The following is a 22427-nucleotide window of genomic DNA, read 5'->3' as shown; positions in this document are numbered from 1 at the left end:
TTCCGGCCACTCCCTGAAAACGGTCAGTTGCCACCCACATATGGCCTCTTCCTGTCAGTCACCTTGCGATCGCCCGTGCAATCGCTTTTCTCGCACATCGCCATGGCTGCGAAGCGACGCGCCTGCGCATTGCGGTGCATACGCATGCGCAGTTCAGACCTGATCGCAGGCTGTACGAAAACACAGCCTAGCGATCAGGTCTGAATTAGGCCCAATGTGTCTGTGGGGCCCTGGTGACTGCTGTCCCGCTTTCTCGCTCCTGTGATACTGGACACCCTGATCTCCTTGAGGTCTGCTGGTGTTAAGCTGTCATTATTTCCGTCTCTGTTGATCTAGTCATCCCAGTCTTAGTTTTAGTGCTATTCTGTAGAGTCCTGCTCCTGATACTTACCTGCTGCAGTCTGGTTGTCGTTTGCTTGAACCGTTCTCTTCACTCATTCGTCTGTCTCGCTGGCTCTGTATTTCCGTCTTCAGTTCAGTGTGACCCTATGTAGCTCCTGCCTATACCTTCAGTCTCCTGTTCCAGTTATCCTATGGATTTTTGCTATCACCTGCACTGCTGATTTGGTCATCCCAGTCTCCTTTCAGGGCTACCCTGTGCAACTTTTCTGTTCTCCTACATTGGCTGTTCCTTCTGACCATGCTATGGAACAGCTTCTCCAAGCCATTTTCCACTTTTATAAAATATGCAGAAGATGGGGGATGGGTCTGGTGAGCCCGGGTACTGTTTTTCTGTCCTGGATGACTTTGGTGTCACTGTCCCTGACCAGTTGATCTCCTTGGACTCTCACTTAATATACTGGCCCAATCTTCTGGGATGTTTTGGGTCACCTTCACTGCAATAGCTTTCACCTGGTTGAACTTTTTATGTTCTGTTTTATTTTTATGTTTTTGTATTCTGTTTTGATTTGAGTGCACATGTGCTGCTATTGGTTTTTCCTTACTCTGTTATGGCTTTTATCTGTACGTTATGCTCTTATATTTTACTTGAATGTTTATATACGGTCCACTCCTGTTTACGTGTGTATGAATTTTCCCAGTATGTATAGTTTTCTCCAAATATTTTTTATTATATTTTTAGAGATATATTTTTGTATAGATTTATATTTTTTTATATATAGTATATATTTTATTTTTCTACTTTATTATATATTTTATATATTATTTTAGATTTATATAGACTGTAAGCTCCTATGGGGCAGGGACTGATATGGATGACGTGTTCTATATACAGCACTGCATTAATTTGTGGTACTGGGATCAGCACTAAATGCCGCCGGCCGGAATCCCGGCGGTCGAAATCCCGACGCCGGAATCCCGACCACACAATCCCGACAGGGGTGGCGAGCGGAATGCAGCCCCTTGCGGGCTCGCTTCGCTCGCCACGCTGTGGGCACGGTGCCAAGCTACGCTCGGCACACTATTATATTGTCCCTCTATGGGTGTCGTGGACACCCACGGAGGGAGAATAATATGTCGGTATTGTGGCGGTCGGGATTCCGGCGTCGGTATTTCGACCGCCGGGATTCCGGCCGGCGGCATCTTGACCGCATCCCGTGGTACTATATAAAGAAACAATAATAAATATGCATGTATATCATGAACATATTATCGCGCCTCTAATTTTATTTTTTCAGGTGGACCATGTCCATGATTGAATTGTGAGGTCATCAGCTGTCATCCTTCATCTCTTCTGGGCTTCTGCGAGGTCATCTTTACTACAAAGCATACTCTGAAGATAGAACTGCAGGAGTAGTTAACCCAAGTCAGGTAATTAATATTATTGTTAATTACCGATAACGCTCAGGCTAGACTTCAGTTCTAGACCTGTAGAGGCGTGGTTATATGTTTCTGGTGTACATGGATATTTAATAGGTATGTTTTCTAGTAGGTGAAAATTTTCATTTTCACCTACCGTTGTAGAAATGTAAGGATAATAGGCCCGTGTTAGGACACCTGCAAGGACATATTTATACAACACTGTGGGGGTAGGTTTTCTAAGGTACGATTTATCAAAACTGGCCTTGATGGTGACCTTGATAAACTGTGTCTTATTGGGGTGTGGCCTGGATGGGCATGGAGTAAGACGTAAGTCTTACTGCTTTTCAGCCCGATAACTCTGTTTATCTATCCTGTTGCCACCGAATGACTCATCCATTTTTTTTTTTGTGCAAGCGTGTGTCTACCTGCCACTCTATACTGACCAAAGGGTCTCCTCCAGCTCCAGACTGCTGGTCGCCATCTTTCCGGGCTCTTCTGCTCAGGCTTGGACTGGGCTGTGAATGGGTATTTAAGGTAATCCCTGGTGGTCCCATGAAAATCATAGCCACGTCCTCTACCGCTGGAGGGCGATGCCTAGTTGAGGTCACTGGGGTGGTTCATTATAGCAGGCTGCACAGTGCAGCTGCTTGCCGGGCAGTCATCGGGCCGTTGACTGACCCGGCTGATGGCTGTGGATGGTGGGATCAGTCTCTGTTCTGCCAATCACCCCACTTGCACTGGGCTGTCTGGTCTTATGTGTGTGTCTATACATATACATATATATATATATTAGTGATGAGCGGGTTCGGTTTCTCGGAAACCGAACCCCCCCGAACTTCACGCTTTTTACACGGGTCCGAGGCAGACTCGGATCTTCCCGCCTTGCTCGGCTAACCCGAGCGCGCCCGAACGTCATCATCCCGCTGACGGATTCTCGCGAGGCTCGTATTCTATCTCGAGACTCGGATTCTATATAAGGAGCCGCGCGTCGCCGCCATTTTCACACGTGCATTGAGATTGATAGGGAGAGGACGTGGCTGGCGTCCTCTCCGTTTAGATAGAGAGTGAGACACTTGATTTACTGGAGCATTAGGAGTACTCAGAGAGTGCAGAGTTTTGCTGATAGTTATACTAGTGACCACCAGTTTTATTTATTATTTAATATAATCCGTTCTCTGCCTGAAAAAAAACGATACACAGTCACATACCATATCTGTGCTCAGCCTCAGTGTGCTGCATGATAATATCATCTATGTATATCTGACTGTGCTGAGTAGTGCTCACTGCTCACACAGCTTAATTGTGGGGGAGACTGGGGAGCAGTTATAGCAGGAGTACATATTTAACAGTGCACACTTTTGCTGCCAGAGTGCCAGTGTGACTGACCAGCAGTGACCACCAGTATATTGTCTACCTGAAAAAGTTAAACACTCGTGTGGTGTTTTTTTTTTTTTATTCTATAAACGCATTCTGCTGACAGTGTCCAGCAGGTCCGTCATTCATTATATTTCTATCTTCTTCATACTAGTAGTTTAGGAGTCTGCAGTGCTGACAGTGTCCAGCAGGTCCGTCATTATATAATATATACCTGTCCTGCAGTAGTGATATATATATATTTTTTATATCATTATCATCCAGTCTATACTAGCAGACGCAGTACGGTAGTCCACGGCTGTAGCTACCTCTGTGTCGGCAGTCGCTCGTCCATAATTGTATACCTACCTGTGGTGGGTTTTTTTTTTTCTATCTTCTTCATACTAGTAGTTTAGGAGTCTGCAGTGCTGACAGTGTCCAGCAGGTCCGTCATTATACAATATATACCTGTCCTGCAGTAGTGATATATATATATTTTTTATATCATAATCATCCAGTCTATACTAGCAGACGCAGTACGGTAGTCCACGGCTGTAGCTACCTCTGTGTCGGCACTGGCAGTCGCTCGTCCATAATTGTATACCTACCTGTGGTGGTTTTTTTGTTTTTCTATCTTCTTCATACTAGTAGTTTAGGAGTCTGCAGTGCTGACAGTGTCCAGCAGGTCCGTCATTATACAATATATACCTGTCCTGCAGTAGTGATATATATTTTTTTTATCATTATCATCCAGTCTATACTAGCAGACGCAGTACGGTAGTCCACGGCTGTAGCTACCTCTGTGTCGGCAGTCGCTCGTCCATAATTGTATACCTACCTGTGGTGGTTTTTTTTTTTTCTATCTTCTTCATACTAGTAGTTTAGGAGTCTGCAGTGCTGACAGTGTCCAGCAGGTCCGTCATTATACAATATATACCTGTCCTGCAGTAGTGATATATATATATTTTTTATATCATTATCATCCAGTCTATACTAGCAGACGCAGTACGGTAGTCCACGGCTGTAGCTACCTCTGTGTCGGCAGTCGCTCGTCCATAATTGTATACCTACCTGTGGTGGTTTGTTTTTTTTCTATCTTCTTCATACTAGTAGTTTAGGAGTCTGCAGTGCTGACAGTGTCCAGCAGGTCCGTCATTATACAATATATACCTGTCCTGCAGTAGTGATATATATATATATTTTTTATATCATTATCATCCAGTCTATACTAGGAGACGCAGTACGGTAGTCCACGGCTGTAGCTACCTCTGTGTCGGCAGTCGCTCGTCATCCATAAGTATACTAGTATCCATCCATCTCCATTGTTTACCTGAGGTGCCTTTTAGTTGTGCCTATTAAAATATGGAGAACAAAAATGTTGAGGTTCCAAAAATAGGGAAAGATCAAGATCCACTTCCACCTCGTGCTGAAGCTGCTGCCACTAGTCATGGCCGAGACGATGAAATGCCATCAACGTCGTCTGCCAAGGCCGATGCCCAATGTCATAGTAGAGAGCATGTAAAATCCAAAACACCAAATATCAGTAAAAAAAGGACTCAAAAATCTAAAATAAAATCGTCGTCGGAGAAGCGTAAACTTGCCAATATGCCATTTACCACACGGAGTGGCAAGGAACGGCTGAGGCCCTGGCCTATGTTCATGGCTAATGGTTCAGCTTCACATGAGGATGGAAGCACTCAGCCTCTCGCTAGAAAAATGAAAAGACTTAAGCAGGCAAAAGCACAGCAAAGAACTGTGCGTTCTTCGAAATCACAAATCCACAAGGAGAGTCCAATTGTGTCGGTTGCGATGCCTGACCTTCCCAACACTAGACGTGAAGAGCATGCGCCTTCCACCATTTGCACGCCCCCTGCAAGTGCTGGAAGGAGCACCCGCAGTCCAGTTCTTGATAGTCAGATTGAAGATGTCAGTGTTGAAGTACACCAGGATGAGGAGGATATGGGTGTTGCTGGCGCTGGGGAGGAAATTGACCAGGAGGATTCTGATGGTGAGGTGGTTTGTTTAAGTCAGGCACCCGGGGAGACACCTGTTGTCCGTGGGAGGAATATGGCCATTGACATGCCTGGTGAAAATACCAAAAAAATCAGCTCTTCAGTGTGGAAGTATTTCAACAGAAATGCGGACAACATTTGTCAAGCCGTGTGTTGCCTTTGTCAAGCTGTAATAAGTAGGGGTAAGGACGTTAACCACCTCGGAACATCCTCCCTTATACGTCACCTGCAGCGCATTCATCATAAGTCAGTGACAAGTTCAAAAACTTTGGGCGACAGCGGAAGCAGTCCACTGACCAGTAAATCCCTTCCTCTTGTAACCAAGCTCACGCAAACCACCCCACCAACTCCCTCAGTGTCAATTTCCTCCTTCCCCAGGAATGCCAATAGTCCTGCAGGCCATGTCACTGGCAATTCTGACAAGTCCTCTCCTGCCTGGGATTCCTCCGATGCATCCTTGCGTGTAACGCCTACTGCTGCTGGCGCTGCTGTTGTTGCTGCTGGGAGTCGATGGTCATCCCAGAGGGGAAGTCGTAAGACCACTTTTACTACTTCCACCAAGCAATTGACTGTCCAACAGTCCTTTGCGAGGAAGATGAAATATCACAGCAGTCATCCTGCTGCAAAGCGGATAACTGAGGCCTTGGCATCCTGGGCGGTGAGAAACGTGGTTCCGGTATCCATCATTACTGCAGAGCCAACTAGAGACTTGTTGGAGGTACTGTGTCCCCGGTACCAAATACCATCTAGGTTCCATTTCTCTAGGCAGGCGATACCGAAAATGTACACAGACCTCAGAAAAAGACTCACCAGTGTCCTAAAAAATGCAGTTGTACCCAATGTCCACTTAACCACGGACATGTGGACAAGTGGAGCAGGGCAGACTCAGGACTATATGACTGTGACAGCCCACTGGGTAGATGTATTGACTCCCGCCGCAAGAACAGCAGCGGCGGCACCAGTAGCAGCATCTCGCAAACGCCAACTCTTTCCTAGGCAGGCTACGCTTTGTATCACCGCTTTCCAGAATACGCACACAGCTGAAAACCTCTTACGGCAACTGAGGAAGATCATCGCAGAATGGCTTACCCCAATTGGACTCTCCTGTGGATTTGTGGCATCGGACAACGCCAGCAATATTGTGTGTGCATTAAATCTGGGCAAATTCCAGCACGTCCCATGTTTTGCACATACCTTGAATTTGGTGGTGCAGAATTATTTAAAAAACGACAGGGGCGTGCAAGAGATGCTGACGGTGGCCAGAAGAATTGCGGCACACTTTCGGCGTACAGGCACCACGTACAGAAGACTGGAGCACCACCAAAAACGCCTGAACCTGCCCTGCCATCATCTGAAGCAAGAAGTGGTAACGAGGTGGAATTCAACCCTCTATATGCTTCAGAGGTTGGAGGAGCAGCAAAAGGCAATTCAAGCCTATACAACTGAGCACGATATAGGAGGTGGAATGCACCTGTCTCAAGCGCAGTGGAGAATGATTTCAACGTTGTGCAAGGTTCTGCAACCTTTTGAACTTGCCACACGTGAAGTCAGTTCAGACACTGCCAGCCTGAGTCAGGTCATTCCCCTCATCAGGCTTTTGCAGAAGAAGCTGGAGACATTGAAGGAGGAGCTAACACAGAGCGATTCCGCTAGGCATGTGGGACTTGTGGATGGAGCCCTTAATTCGCTTAACAAGGATTCACGGGTGGTCAATCTGTTGAAATCAGAGCACTACATTTTGGCCACCGTGCTCGATCCTAGATTTAAAACCTACCTTGGATCTCTCTTTCCGGCAGACACAAGTCTGCTGGGGTTCAAAGAACTGCTGGTGAGAAAATTGTCAAGTCAAGCGGAACGCGACCTGTCAACATCTCCTCCTTCACATTCTCCCGCAACTGGGGGTGCGAGGAAAAGGCTCAGAATTCCGAGCCCACCCGCTGGCGGTGATGCAGGGCAGTCTGGAGCGACTGCTGATGCTGACATCTGGTCCGGACTGAAGGACCTGACAACGATTACGGACATGTCGTCTACTGTCACTGCATATGATTCTCTCCCCATTGAAAGAATGGTGGAGGATTATATGAGTGACCGCATCCAAGTAGGCACGTCAGACAGTCCGTACTTATACTGGCAGGAAAAAGAGGCAATTTGGAGGCCCTTGCACAAACTGGCTTTATTCTACCTAAGTTGCCCTCCCACAAGTGTGTACTCCGAAAGAGTGTTTAGTGCCGCCGCTCACCTTGTCAGCAATCGGCGTACGAGGTTACATCCAGAGACATTCACCAGCAGCAATTGCCTCCACAAAGTACACAGGGAGCTGAGATGGTGGATTCCAGTGGGGACGAATTGATAATCTGTGAGGAGGGGGATGTACACGGTGATATATCGGAGGATGATGATGAGGTGGACATCTTGCCTCTGTAGAGCCAGTTTGTGCAAGGAGAGATTAATTGCTTCTTTTTTGGTGGGGGTCCAAACCAACCCGTCATTTCAGTCACAGTCGTGTGGCAGACCCTGTCACTGAAATGATGGGTTGGTTAAAGTGTGCATGTCCTGTTTATACAACATAAGGGTGGGTGGGAGGGCCCAAGGACAATTCCATCTTGCACCTCTTTTTTCTTTCATTTTTCTTTGCGTCATGTGCTGTTTGGGGAGTAGTTTTTGGAAGGGCCATCCTGCGTGACACTGCAGTGCCACTCCTAGATGGGCCAGGTGTTTGTGTCGGCCACTTGGGTCGCTTAGCTTTCTCACACAGCTACCTCATTGCGCCTCTTTTTTTTCTTCTTTGCGTCATGTGCTGTTTGGGGGGTGTTTTTTGGAAGGGCCATCCTGCGTGACACTGCAGTGCCACTCCTAGATGGGCCAGGTGTTTGTGTCGGCCACTTGGGTCGCTGAGCTTAGTCATCCAGCGACCTCGGTGCAAATTTTAGGACTAAAAATAATATTGTGAGGTGTGAGGTGTTCAGAATAGACTGAAAATGAGTGGAAATTATGGTTATTGAGGTTAATAATACTTTGGGATCAAAATGACCCCCAAATTCTATGATTTAAGCTGTTTTTTAGGGTTTTTTGAAAAAAACACCCGAATCCAAAACACACCCGAATCCGACAAAAAAAATTCGGTGAGGTTTTGCCAAAATGCGTTCGAACCCAAAACACGGCCGCGGAACCGAACCCAAAACCAAAACACAAAACCCGAAAAATTTCCGGTGCTCATCACTAATATATATTTATATGGGATCAGTACTAAATGCCGCCGGTCGGAATCCCGGCGGTCGAAATACCGACGCCGGAATCCCGACCACACAATCCCGACAGGGGTGGTGAGCGGAACGAAGCCCCTTGCGGGCTCGCTTCGCTCGCCACGCTGCGGGCACGGTGCCTCGCTACGCTCGGCACACTATTATATTCTCCCTCTATGGGTGTCGTGGACACCCACGGAGGGAGAATATGTCGGGATTGTGGCGGTCGGGATTGTGGCGGTCGGGATTCCGGCGTCGGTATTTCGACCGCCGGGATTCCGTCCGGCGGCATCCTGACCGCATCCCATATATATGTGTGTGTGTACTATTTATGTATTTGTATAATATGTATACAGTGTATATGTTTATGTATACTATGTATGTGTATACTATGTATTGTTATGTATACTATGTATATGTATGTTACGCTCAGCATTTCAGTTGCTATGTCATGTCACATCTCAGCATGCCTTGCCACAGTTTTGCTGTTAGAGCAAGCTGTAACTGTAGCACGGCATACTGGGATGTTCAGTTCCATAGCAACTGGAGTCCTGGACATTGCCTACCCCTGCTGTATATGTATGCATACTGAGTCTGTGCACATATACAGATGGAGCCGCGCTCATCTAAGGTGGCTCCACCGCAGGCGTGCACTCCCGGCGTGACTAGGTGATCTGTCAGCCTAGCCCCGCAGGAGTGCACAGAGACACTCTCCCATTCTAGTGAACGGGGTGCTTCTCCCTCACGGAAGCGCGCTCGCCCCAGATGGAGACGCTCTCCCATTCTAGTGAATGGGGTGGGTCTCCGTTACGGACGCGCGGACGGAGATGCTCTAGCGATAGGCGCGCCCAGGCACAGACGGAGCCATGATTAGCGTGGCTCCACCTGTACTGTAAGTATGTATATGTACACTATGTATAGGTATGTTTATGTGCTGGTCACACCCTTTCAGCAGGCCCCTGTCATTGCATTCCCCTGTGGGCCCTTTAGGACCCAGTCTGACACTGCCTCCCCTGACCGTGAAGGTCTATCTGGCTGTTTGGTCCCCCCTGATGGTGGACAGTCTCCCCCTGGGTCCTGCTGTTGCCTGTGTCAGTGTTGCTCTTGATCCCCTATGGTGTCGTGTCGCTGCACGATTCTCCTGCAAGCCGCAGCCTTCTTGGATCCTGAGCTCTGCTCCAGAGCGCTTCCGTGTACTGTGCCCGGTACCATTGCTCCGCTGAGCTGCTAGCTTGAGGGATATCCTCTACCGCCTGGCGGCTCCTGATTGCGGCTTCCTCTATGGTGACTGCTGCTGTTCTGTGGCTGCGCTTGCATTGGGGTTATGTTCTGCTGACCTGCTCCTGCCTGCTTGTCGCTTCTCTGCTGCTGGTGTCTTCTGTCTGTTTCTATTTTGATTGCCGTATAATGGGGGTAATTCAGATCTGATCGCTAGGGTGCGTTTTTTGCATCCCTGCGATCAGGTAGTAGCCGCCTACAGGGGGAGGGGAAAATCGCTGTGCAGGGGTGCGATGCATGTGCAGGAGAGCTGCACAAACAGAAGTTTGTGCAGTCTCTGGACAGCCCAGGACTTACTCTTCCAGCGTGATGATCGGGGCCGGTACTGACGTCAGAAACACTCCCTTCAAACGCCTGGTCCCTCCTGCGTTTTTCCGGCCACTCCCTGAAAACGGTCATTTGCCACCCACATATGGCCTCTTCCTGTCAGTCACCTTGCGATCGCTTTTCTCGCACATCCCCATTGCTGCGGAGCGACGCGCCTGCTCATTGCGGTGCATACGCATGCGCAGTTCAGACCTGATCGCAGGCTGTACGAAAACGCAGCCTAGCGATCAGGTCTGAATTAGGCCCAATGTGTCTGTGGGGCCCTGGTGACTGCTGTCCCGCTTTCTCGCTCCTGTGATACTGGACACCCTGATCTCCTTGAGGTCTGCTGGTGTTATGCTGTCATTATTTCCTTCTCTGTTGATCTAGTCATCCCAGTCTTAGTTTTAGTGCTATTCTGTAGAGTCCTGCTCCTGATACTTACCTGCTGCAGTCTGGTTGTCGTTTGCTTGAACCGTTCTCTTCACTCATTCGTCTGTCTCGCTGGCTGTGTATTTCCGTCTTCAGTTCAGTGTGACCCTATGTAGCTCCTGCCTATACCTTCAGTCTCCTGTTCCAGTTATCCTATGGATTTTTGCTATCACCTGCTCTGCTGATTTGGTCATCCCAGTCTCCTTTCAGGGCTACCCTGTGCAACTTTTCTGTTCTCCTACATTGGCTGTTCCTTATGACCATGCTATGGAACAGCTTCTCCAGGCCATTTTCCACTTTTATAACAGACTGATGGCTTGGATAGCTGAATTATCTGTGGCTGTCGGTTTCATTTTAAAATATGCAGAAGATGGGGGATGGGTCTGGTGAGCCCGGGTACTGTTTTTCTGTCCTGGATGACTTTGGTGTCACTGTCCCTGACCAGTTGATCTCCTTGGACTCTCACTTAATATACTGGCCCAATCTTCTGGGATGTTTTGGGTCACCTTTGCTGCAATAGCTTTCACCTGGTTGAACTTTTTATGTTCTGTTTTATTTTTATGTTTTTGTATTCTGTTTTGATTTGAGTGCACATGCGCTGCTATTGGTTTTTCCTTACTCTGTTATGGCTTTTATCTGTACGTTATGCTCTTATATTTTTCTTGAATGTTTATATACGGTCCATTCCTGTTTTCTCTGACGTCCTAGTGGATGCTGGGAACTCCGTAAGGACCATGGGGAATAGTCGGCTTCGCAGGAGACTGGGCACATCTAAAGAAAGATTTAGGACTATCTGGTGTGCACTGGCTCCTCCCCCTATGACCCTCCTCCAAGCCTCAGTTAGATTTCTGTGCCCGGCCGAGCTGGATGCACACTAGGGGCTCTCCTGAGCTCCTAGAAAGAAAGTATAGTTTAGGTTTTTTATTTTACAGTGAGACCTGCTGGCAACAGGCTCACTGCACCGAGGGACTAAGGGGAGAAGAAGCGAACCTACCTAAGTGGTGGTAGCTTGGGCTTCTTAGGCTACTGGACACCATTAGCTCCAGAGGGATCGAACACAGGACCCGACCTCGTCGTCCGTTCCCGGAGCCGCGCCGCCGTCCCCCTTACAGAGCCAGAAGCAAGAAGGTCCGGAAAATCGGTGGCTGAAGACTTCTGTCTTCTCCAAGGTAGCGCACAGCACTGCAGCTGTGCGCCATTGCTCCTCATGCACACCACACACTGCGGTCACTGATGGGTGCAGGGCGCTGGGGGGGGCGCCCTGAGCAGCAATAAATAGCACCTTGGCTGGCAAACTGACACCATATATAGTCCCAGGGGCTATATAGGTGTATATTAACCCCTGCCAGAATTATTAAAATAGCGGGAGAAAGCCCGCCGAAAAAGGGGCGGAGCCATCTCCCTCAGCACACTGGCGCCATTTTCCCTCACAGCTTAGCTGGAAGGATCGCTCCCTGGCTCTCCCCTGCAGTCCTGCACTACAGAAAGGGTTAAAAAGAGAGGGGGGCACAAAAATTAGGCGCAGTATATTATAATAATGCAGCTATAAGGGAAAACACTCTCTATAGGTGATATCCCTGTGATATATAGCGCTCTGGTGTGTGCTGGCATACTCTCCCTCTGTCTCCCCAAAGGGCTTTGTGGGGTCCTGTCCTCTGTCAGAGCATTCCCTGTGTGTGTGCTGTGTGTCGGTACTGCTGTGTCGACATGTATGATGAGGAAAATGATGTGGAGGCGGAGCAAATGCCTGTGAATGTGATGTCACCCCCTGCGGGGTCGACACCTGTGTGGATGGACTTATGGAAGGTGTCAACTCCTTACACAAAAGGTTTGACGACATAGGACAGCCGGCTACTCAGCTTGTGCCTGTTCCAGCGTCTCAAATGTCATCATGGGCTTTAAAACGCCTGCTACCTCAGGTGACAGACACAGATGTCGACACGGATACCGACTCCAGTGTCGACGACGATGAGACTAGTGTACCCTCCAATAGGTCCACCCGTTACATGATTGAGGCAATGAAAAATGTATTACACATTTCTGATAATACCCCAGGTACCACAAAAAAGGGTATTATGTTTGGTGAGAAAAAACTACCTGTAGTTTTTCCTGCATCTGAGAAATTAATATGAGGTGTGTGAGGAAGCGTGGACTTCCCCCGATAAGAAATTGATAATTTCTAAGCAGCGTACCCTTTTCCGCCAGAGGATAGGTCACGTTGGGAAATAACCCCTAGGGTAGATAAAGCGCTCACACGCTTATTAAAAAAGGTGGCACTACCGTCTCCGGATACGGCCGCCCTAAAGGAACCTGCTGATAGAAAGCAGGAAACTACCCTTAAAGCTGTATACACACACACGGGCATTATATTGAGACCAGCTATTGCCTCGGCATGGAGGTGCAGTGCGGCAGCTGCGTGGTCAGATTCCCTGTCGGATAATACTATGGATAGGGACAATATTTTGCTGACAATAGAGCATATAAAAGATGCTGTCTTATACATGCGTGATGCACAGAGGGATATTTGCAGGCTGTCATCACAAATAAGCGCTATGTAAAAGCGATGCCGATTCAAAACGGCACATGGAAGTTTTGCCCTATAAGGGGGTGGAACTGTTTGGGGATGGTCTTTCAGACCTCGTTTCCACAGCTACTGCTGGGAAATCAAACTGGTTGCCACAAGCTACCCCACAGCAAAAGAAAGCACTGTATTATCAGGTACAGTCCTTTCGGCCCCAGAAAAGCAAGAGGGCTGGAGGCTCATCTTTTCTGCCAAGAGGAAAAGGTAGAGGGAAAAAGCTGCAGCACACAGCTAGTTCCCAAGAGCAGAAGTCCTCCCCTGCGTCCGGTAAGTCCACAGCATGACGCTGGGACTGCTCAGGCGGACCCGGGTACGGTGGGGGCCCGTCTCAAAAATTTCAGCGCACAGTGGGCTCTCTCACAGGCGGATCCCGGGGTTCTTCAAACAGTATCTCAGGGGTACAGGCTGGAATTCGAGACATCTCCCCCCCGCCGTTTCCTAAAATCTGCCTTACCGGCAACTCCCTCTGCCAGGGAGGCAGTGTGGTGGTTATCTAAAAACTGTATTCACTGCAAGTGATTGTCAAGGTACCCCTCCTTCAACAAGGAAAGGGTTACTATTCCACAATGTTTGTGGTACCGAAACCGGAAGGTTCGGTGAGACCCATATTAATTTTAAAATCCTTGAACACATATATCAAAAGATTCAAGTTCAAGATGGAATCGCTCAGGGCGGTTATTGCGAACCTGGACGAGGGGGATTACAGGGTCTCTCTGGACATCAAGGATGCTTACCTGCATGTCCCCATTTACCCTCCTCACCAGGAGTACCTCAGGTTTGTGGTACAGGACTGTCACTATCAGTTCCAGACGCTGCCGTTTGGGTTATCCACGGCACCGAGGGTCTTTACCAAGGTAATGGCCGACGTGATGATACTCCTTCGCAAGAAGGGAGTTTTTAATTATCCCGTACTTGGACGATCTCCTGATAAAGGCGAGGTCCAAGGAACAAGTAGCACTTTCTCGGGAAGTGCTGCACCAGCACGGCTGGATTCTCAATATTCCAAAGTCACAGCTGGTCCCGACGACACGTCTTCTGTTCCTTGGAATGATTCTGGACACAGAACAGAAAAAAGTGTTTCTTCCAGTGGAAAAAGCCGAGGAGTTGTCATCTCTAGTCAGAGACCTCCTAAAACCGGGACAGGTGTCGGTACATCAATGCACACGAGTCCTGGGAAAAATGGTAGCTTCGTACGAAGCAATTCCATTCGGAAGGTTCCACGCAAGGACTTTCCAGTGGGACCTGTTGGACAAATGGTCCGGGTCCCATCTCCAGATGCAACAGCGGAAAACCCTGTCGGCAGGGACCAGGGTGTCGCTGCTGTGGTGGCTGCAGAGGGCTCATCTACTAGAGGGCCGCAGATTCAGAATACAGGACTGGGTCCTGGTGACCACGGATGCCAGCCTTCGGGGCTGGGGTGCAGTCACACAGGGAAGAAATTTCCAAGGACTGTGGTCAAATCAGGAGATTTCGCTTCACATAAATATTCTGGAGCTAAGGGCCATTTACAATGCCCTAAGCCAAGCAAGGCCCCTGCTTCAGAACCAGCCGGTACTGATCCAATCAGACAACATCACGGCGGTCGCCCATGTAAGCAGACAGGGCGGCACAAGAAGCAGGAGGGCATTGGCAGAAGCCACAAGGATTCTCCGATGGGCGGAAAATCATGTGTTAGCACTGACAGCAGTGTTCATTCCGGGAGTGGACAACTGGGAAGCAGACTTCCTCAGCAGGCACGACCTCCACCCGGGAGAATGGGGACTTCATCCAGAAGTCTTCCAAATGCTGGTAAACCGTTGGGAAAGACCACAGGTGGACATGATGGCGTCCCGCCTCAACAAACAGCTAAAAAGATATTGCGCCAGGTCAAGGGACCCTCAGGCGATCGCTGTGGACGCTCTAGTAACACCGTGGGTGTACCAGTCGGTTTATGTGTTTCCTCCTCTGCCTCTCATTCCCAAGGTACTGAGAATAATACGAAGGCGAGGAGTGAAAACTATACTCGTGGTTCCGGATTGGCCAAGAAGAGCTTGGTACCCGGAACATCAAGAGATGCTTTCAGAGGACCCTTGGCCTCTGCCGCTCAGACAGGACCTGCTGCAGCAGGGGCCCTGTCTGTTCCAAGACTTACCGCGGCTACGTTTGACGGCATGGCGGTTGAACACCGGATCCTGAAGGAAAAGGGCATTCCGGAGGAAGTCATCCCTACCCTGATCAAAGCCAGGAAGGATGTCACTGCAAAACATTACCACCGCATTTGGCGGAAATATGTTGCTTGGTGTGAGGCCAGGAAGGCCCCAACGGAGGAATTTCAACTGGGTCGATTCCTGCATTTCCTGCAAGCAGGGGTGACGTTGGGCCTCAAATTGGGGTCCATTAAGGTCCAGATTCCGGCCCTGTCGATTTTCTTCCAGAAAGAACTGGCTTCACTGCCTGAAGTTCAGACTTTTGTCAAAGGAGTTCTGCATATTCAGCCTCCTTTTGTGCCCCCAGTGGCACCTTGGGATCTCAATGTGGTTTTGGAATTCCTGAAATCACATTGGTTTGAACCACTTAAGACTGTGGATTTGAAATATCTCACGTGGAAAGTGGTCATGCTGTTGGCCCTGGCTTCGGCCAGGCGTGTGTCAGAATTGGCGGCTTTGTCCTATAAAAGCCCTTATCTGATTTTCCATATGGATAGGGCAGAGTTGGGGACTCGTCCTCAGTTTCTCCCGAAGGTGGTATCAGCGTTTCACTTGAACCAGCCTATTGTGGTGCCTGCGGCTACTAGGGACTTGGAGGATTCCAAGTTACTGGACGTAGTCAGGGCCCTGAAAATTTATGTTTCCAGGACGGCTGGAGTCAGGAAAACTGACTCGCTGTTTATCCTGTATGCACCCAACAAACTGGGTGCTCCTGCTTCTAAGCAGACTATCGCACGCTGGATTTGTAGCACTATTCAGCTGGCGCATTCTGCGGTGGGACTACCGCAGCCTAAATCTGTAAAAGCCCATTCCACAAGGAAGGTGGGCTCATCTTGGGCAGCTGCCCGAGGGGTCTCGGCTTTACAACTTTGCCGAGCTGCTACTTGGTCAGGGGCAAACACGTTTGCAAAATTCTATAAATTTGATACCCTGGCTGAGGAGGACCTGGAGTTCTCTCATTCGGTGCTGCAGAGTCATCCGCACTCTCCCGCCCGTTTGGGAGCTTTGGTATAATCCCCATGGTCCTTACGGAGTTCCCAGCATCCACTAGGACGTCAGAGAAAATAAGAATTTACTCATCGGTAATTCTATTTCTCGTAGTCCGTAGTGGATGCTGGGCGCCCATCCCAAGTGCGGATTGTCTGCAATACTTGTAAATAGTTATTGTTACACAAATCGGGTTGTTATTGCGAGCCATCTGTTCAGAGGCTCCTTTTGTTATCATACTGTTAACCGGGGTTCCTATCACGAGTTATACGGTGTGATTGGTGTGGCTGGTATGAGTCTTACCCGGGATTCAAAATCCTTCCTTATTGTGTCAGCTCTTCCGGGCACAGTGTCCTAACTGAGGCTTGGAGGAGGGTCATAGGGGGAGGAGCCAGTGCACACCAGATAGTCCTAAATCTTTCTTTAGATGTGCCCAGTCTCCTGCGGAGCCGTCTATTCCCCATGGTCCTTACGGAGTTCCCAGCATCCACTACGGACTACGAGAAATAGAATTACCGGTGAGTAAATTCTTATTTACGTGTGTATGAATTTTCCCAGTATGTATAGTTTTCTCCCAATATTTTTTATTATATTTTATAGAGATATATTTCTCTGACGTCCTAAGTGGATGCTGGGACTCCGTAAGGACCATGGGGGATAGCTGCTCCGCAGGAGACTGGGCACAACTAAAGAAAGCTTTAGGACTACCTGGTGTGCACTGGCTCCTCCCTCTATGACCCTCCTCCAGACCTCAGTTAGAATTTTGTGCCTGGCTGAGCTGGATGCACACTAGGGGCTCTCCTGAGCTCCTAGAAAAAGAAAGTTATTTTAGGTTTTTTTTTTTCAGTGAGATCTGCTGGCAACAGACTCACTGCTACGAGGGACTAAGGGGAGAGAAGCGAACCTACCTGCTTGCAGCTAGCTTGGGCTTCTAAGGCTACTGGACACCATTAGCTCCAGAGGGATCGAACACAGGGCCCGACCTCGATCGTCCGTTCCCGGAGCCGCGCCGCCGTCCCCCTTACAGAGCCAGAAGCAAGAAGAGTCCTGGAAATCGGCGGCAGAAGACTTCGGTCTTCAAACAAGGTAGCGCACAGCACTGCAGCTGTGCGCCAATGCTTCCCATGCACACCTCACACTCCGGTCACTGATGGGTGCAGGGCGCTGGGGGGGGGGGGGGGGGGGCGCCCTGGGCTGCAATATTAAGTACCTTGGCTGGCAAAAAACACATAATATAGTCATAGAGACTATATATGTGTAAAATACCCCTGCCAGATATACATAGGAAAAAGCGGGAGAAGTCCGCCGAAAAAGGGGCGGGGCTATCTCCCTCAGCACACTGGCGCCATTTTCCCTCACAGCTCCGCTGGAAGGATCGCTCCCAGGCTCTCCCCTGCAGTTTCCAGACTACATAGGGTAAAAAAGAGAGGGGGGGCACTAAATTTAGGCGCAATATTGTGTATACAAGCAGCTATTGGGAAAAATCACTCAGTTATAGTGTTAATCCCTGTGTTATATAGCGCTGTTGGTGTGTGCTGGCATACTCTCTCTCTGTCTCCCCAAAGGGCTTTGTGGGGTCCTGTCCTCAGTCAGAGCATTCCCTGTGTGTGTGCGGTGTGTCGGTACGGCTGTGTCGACATGTTTGATGAGGAGGCTTATGTGGAGGCGGAGCAAGTGCCGATAAATGTGATGTCACCCCCTGCGGGGCCGACACCTGAGTGGATGGACTTGTGGAAGGAATTACGTGAAAGTGTCAACTCCTTACATAAAAGGTTTGACGACATATCAGATGTGGGACAGCCGGCTTCTCAGATTGTGCCTGCCCAGCTGTCTCAAAAGCCATCAGGGGCTCTAAAACGGCGTACCCTTTCCCGCCAGAGGATAGGTCACGTTGGGAAACATCCCCTAGGGTGGATAAAGCGCTCACACGTCTGTCAAAAAAGGTGGCACTACCGTCTCCGGATACGGCCGCCCTAAAGGAGCCTGCTGATAGGAAGCAGGAGGCTATCCTGAAGTCTGTATATACACACTCAGGTATTATACTGAGGTCAGCTATTGCTTCAGCATGGATGTGCAGTGCTGCAGCTGCGTGGTCAGATTCCCTGTCGGAAAATATTGATACCCCAGACAGGGACACTATATTGCTATCCATAGAGCATATAAAAGACGCAGTCTTATTCATGAGAGATGCACAGAGGGATATTTGCCGGCTGGCATCTAAAATAAGTGCAATGTCCATTTCTGCCAGGAGAGGATTATGGACTCGGCAGTGGACGGGTGATGCAGATTCTAAAAGGCACATGGAAGTTTTGCCTTATAAGGGTGAGGAGTTGTTCGGGGATGGTCTCTCGGACCTCGTTTCCACAGCAACAGCTGGGAAGTCAGCATTTTTACCCCATGTTCCCTCACAGCCAAAGAAAGCACCGTATTATCAGGTACAGTCCTTTCGGCCCCATAAAGGCAAGCGGGTTAAAGGCGCGTCCTTTCTGCCCAGAGGCAGAGGTAGAGGGAAAAAGCTGCAGCATACAGCCAGTTCCCAGGAGCAAAAGTCCTCCCCCGCTTCCTCCAAGTCCACCGCATGACGCTGGGGCTCCACAGGCGGAGCCAGGTACGGTGGGGGCCCGTCTCAAAAACTTCAGCAATCAGTGGGCTCGCTCACGGGTGGATCCCTGGATCCTTCAAGTAGTATCTCAGGGGTACAAGCTGGAATTCGAGACGTCTCCCCCCCGCCGTTTCCTCAAATCTGCCTTGCCAACAACTCCCTCAGGCAGGGAGGCAGTGCTAGAGGCAATTCACAAGCTGTATTCCCAGCAGGTGACAGTCAAGGTGCCCCTCCTTCAACAAGGACGGGGTTACTATTCCACAATGTTTGTGGTACCGAAACCGGACGGTTCGGTGAGACCCATTTTAAATTTGAAATCTTTGAACACATATATAAAAAAATTCAAGTTCAAGATGGAATCGCTCAGGGCGGTTATTTCAAGCCTGGACGAGGGGGATTACATGGTATCACTGGACATCAAGGATGCTTACCTGCATGTCCCCATTTACCATCATCACCAGGAGTACCTCAGATTTGTGGTACAGGATTGTCATTACCAATTCCAGACGTTGCCGTTTGGTCTGTTCACGGCACCGAGGGTATTTACCAAGGTAATGGCCGAAATTATGATACTCCTTCGAAAAAAGGGAGTTTTAATTATCCCGTACTTGGACGATCTCCTGATAAAGGCGAGGTCCAGGGAGCAGTTGTTGGTCATGGTAGCACTATCTCGGGAGGTGCTACAACAGCACGGTTGGATTCTAAATATTCCAAAGTCACAGCTGGTCCCTACGACACGTCTACTGTTCCTGGTGATGGTTCTGGACACAGAACAGAAAAAAGTGTTTCTCCCGGAGGAGAAAGCCAAGGAGCTGTCATCTCTAGTCAGAGGCCTCCTGAAACCAAAACAGGTCTCGGTGCATCACTGCACGCGAGTCCTGGGAAAAATGGTAGCTTCCTACGAAGCAATTCCATTCGGCAGGTTCCATGCAAGGACTTTTCAGTGGGACCTGTTGGACAAGTGGTCCGGATCGCATCTTCAGATGCATCGGCTGATAACCCTGTCATCAAGGACCAGGGTGTCACTGCTGTGGTGGCTACAAAGTGCTCATCTTCAAGAGGGCCGCAGATTCGGCATACAGGACTGGGTCCTGGTGACCACGGATGCCAGCCTTCGAGGCTGGGGGGCAGTCACACAGGGAAGAAACTTCCAAGGACTATGGTCAAGTCAGGAGACTTCCCTACACATAAATATTCTGGAACTGAGGGCCATTTACAATGCCCTAAGTCAGGCAAAACCCCTGCTTCAAAACCAGCCGGTACTGATCCAGTCAGACAACATCACGGCAGTCGCCCATGTAAACCGACAGGGCGGCACAAGAAGCAGGACGGCGATGGCAGAAGCCACAAGGATTCTCCGATGGGCGGAAAATCACGTGTTAGCACTGTCAGCAGTGTTCATTCCGGGAGTGGACAACTGGGAAGCAGACTTCCTCAGCAGGCACGACCTCCACCCGGGAGAGTGGGGACTTCATCCAGAAGTCTTCCAACTGATTGTAAACCGTTGGGAAAGGCCACAGGTGGACATGATGGCGTCCAGCCTAAACAAAAAGCTAGAAAGATATTGCGCCAGGTCAAGAGACCCTCAGGCGATAGCTGTGGACGCTCTAGTGACACCGTGGGTGTACCGGTCGGTTTATGTGTTCCCTCCTCTTCCTCTCATACCCAAGGTACTGAGGATAATAAGGAGAAGAGGAGTAAGAACTATACTCATTGTTCCGGATTGGCCAAGAAGAGCTTGGTACCCGGAACTTCAAGAAATGATATCAGAGGACCCATGGCCTCTGCCGCTCAGACAGGACCTGCTGCAGCAGGGGCCCTGTCTGTTCCAAGACTTACCGCGGCTGCGTTTGACGGCATGGCGGTTGAACACCGGATCCTGAAGGAAAAGGGCATTCCGGAGGAAGTCATTCCTACGCTGATTAAAGCTAGGAAAGAAGTGACCGCAAACCATTATCACCGCATTTGGCGAAAATATGTTGCGTGGTGTGAGGCCAGGAAGGCCCCAACGGAGGAATTTCAGCTGGGCCGTTTTCTGCACTTCCTACAGTCAGGGGTGACTATGGGCCTAAAATTGGGTTCCATTAAGGTCCAGATTTCGGCTCTATCGATTTTCTTCCAGAGAGAACTGGCTTCACTACCTGAAGTTCAGACTTTTGTTAATGGAGTGCTGCATATTCAGCCCCCTTTTGTGCCTCCAGTGGCACCTTGGGATCTCAACGTGGTGTTGGATTTCCTAAAGTCACATTGGTTTGAGCCACTTAAAACCGTGGAATTAAAATATCTCACGTGGAAAGTGGTCATGCTGTTGGCCTTGGCTTCGGCCAGGCGTGTGTCAGAATTGGCGGCTTTGTCATGTAAAAGCCCTTATCTGATTTTCCATATGGATAGGGCAGAATTGAGGACTCGTCCCCAGTTTCTCCCTAATATGGTATCAGCCTTTCATTTGAACCAACCTGTCGTGGTGCCTGCGGCTACTAAAGACTTGGAGGCTTCCAAGTTGTTGGACGTAGTCAGGGCCCTGAGAATTTATGTTTCCAGGACAGCTAGTGTCAGGAAAACTGACTCGTTGTTTATCCTGTATGCACCCAACAAGCTGGGTGCTCCTGCTTCAAAGCAGACTATTGCTCGCTGGATCTGTAGTACGATTCAGCTTGCACATTCTGCGGCTGGACTGCCGCATCCTAAATCAGTGAAAGCCCATTCCACGAGGAAGGTGGGCTCTTCTTGGGCGGCTGCCCGAGGGGTCTCGGTTCTACAACTTTGCCGAGCAGCTACTTGGTCGGGGTCAAACACATTTGCTAAATTCTACAAGTTTGACACCCTGGCTGAGGAGGACCTAGAGTTTGCCCATTCGGTGTTGCAAAGTCATCCGCACTCTCCCGCCCGTTTGGGAGCTTTGGTATAATCCCCATGGTCCTTACGGAGTCCCAGCATCCACTTAGGACGTCAGAGAAAGTAAGATTTTACTCACCAGTAAATCTATTTCTCGTAGTCCGTAGTGGATGCTGGGCACCCATCCCAAGTGCGGATTGTCTGCAATACTTGTATATAGTTATTGTTTAACTAAAGGGTTATTGTTGAGCCATCTGTTGAGAGGCTCAGTTATTGTTCATACTGTTAACTGGGTATAGTATCACGAGTTATACGGTGTGATTGGTGTGGCTGGTATGAGTCTTACCCGGGATTCAGAATCCTTCCTTATTGTGTCAGCTCTTCCGGGCACAGTATCCTAACTGAGGTCTGGAGGAGGGTCATAGAGGGAGGAGCCAGTGCACACCAGGTAGTCCTAAAGCTTTCTTTAGTTGTGCCCAGTCTCCTGCGGAGCCGCTATCCCCCATGGTCCTTACGGAGTCCCAGCATCCACTACGGACTACGAGAAATAGATTTACCGGTGAGTAAAATCTTATTTTTTGTATAGATTTATATTTTTTTATATATAGTATATATTTTATTTTTCTACTTTATTATATATTTTATATATTATTTTAGATTTATATAGACTGTAAGCTCCTATGGGGCAGGGACTGATATGGATGACGTGTTCTATATACAGCACTGTATTTATTTGTGGTACTATATAAAGAAACAATAATAAATATGTATGTATATCATGAACATATTATCGCGCCTCAAATTTTTTTTTTCAGGTGGACCATCTCCATGATTGAATTGTGAGGTCATCAG

The sequence above is a fragment of the Pseudophryne corroboree genome, chromosome 6, assembly GCF_028390025.1.
Source record: "Pseudophryne corroboree isolate aPseCor3 chromosome 6, aPseCor3.hap2, whole genome shotgun sequence".
Lineage (NCBI taxonomy): Eukaryota > Metazoa > Chordata > Amphibia > Anura > Myobatrachidae > Pseudophryne > Pseudophryne corroboree.
The sequence above is the reverse complement of the archived record's forward strand: the minus strand, read 5'-3'. Positions refer to the sequence as shown.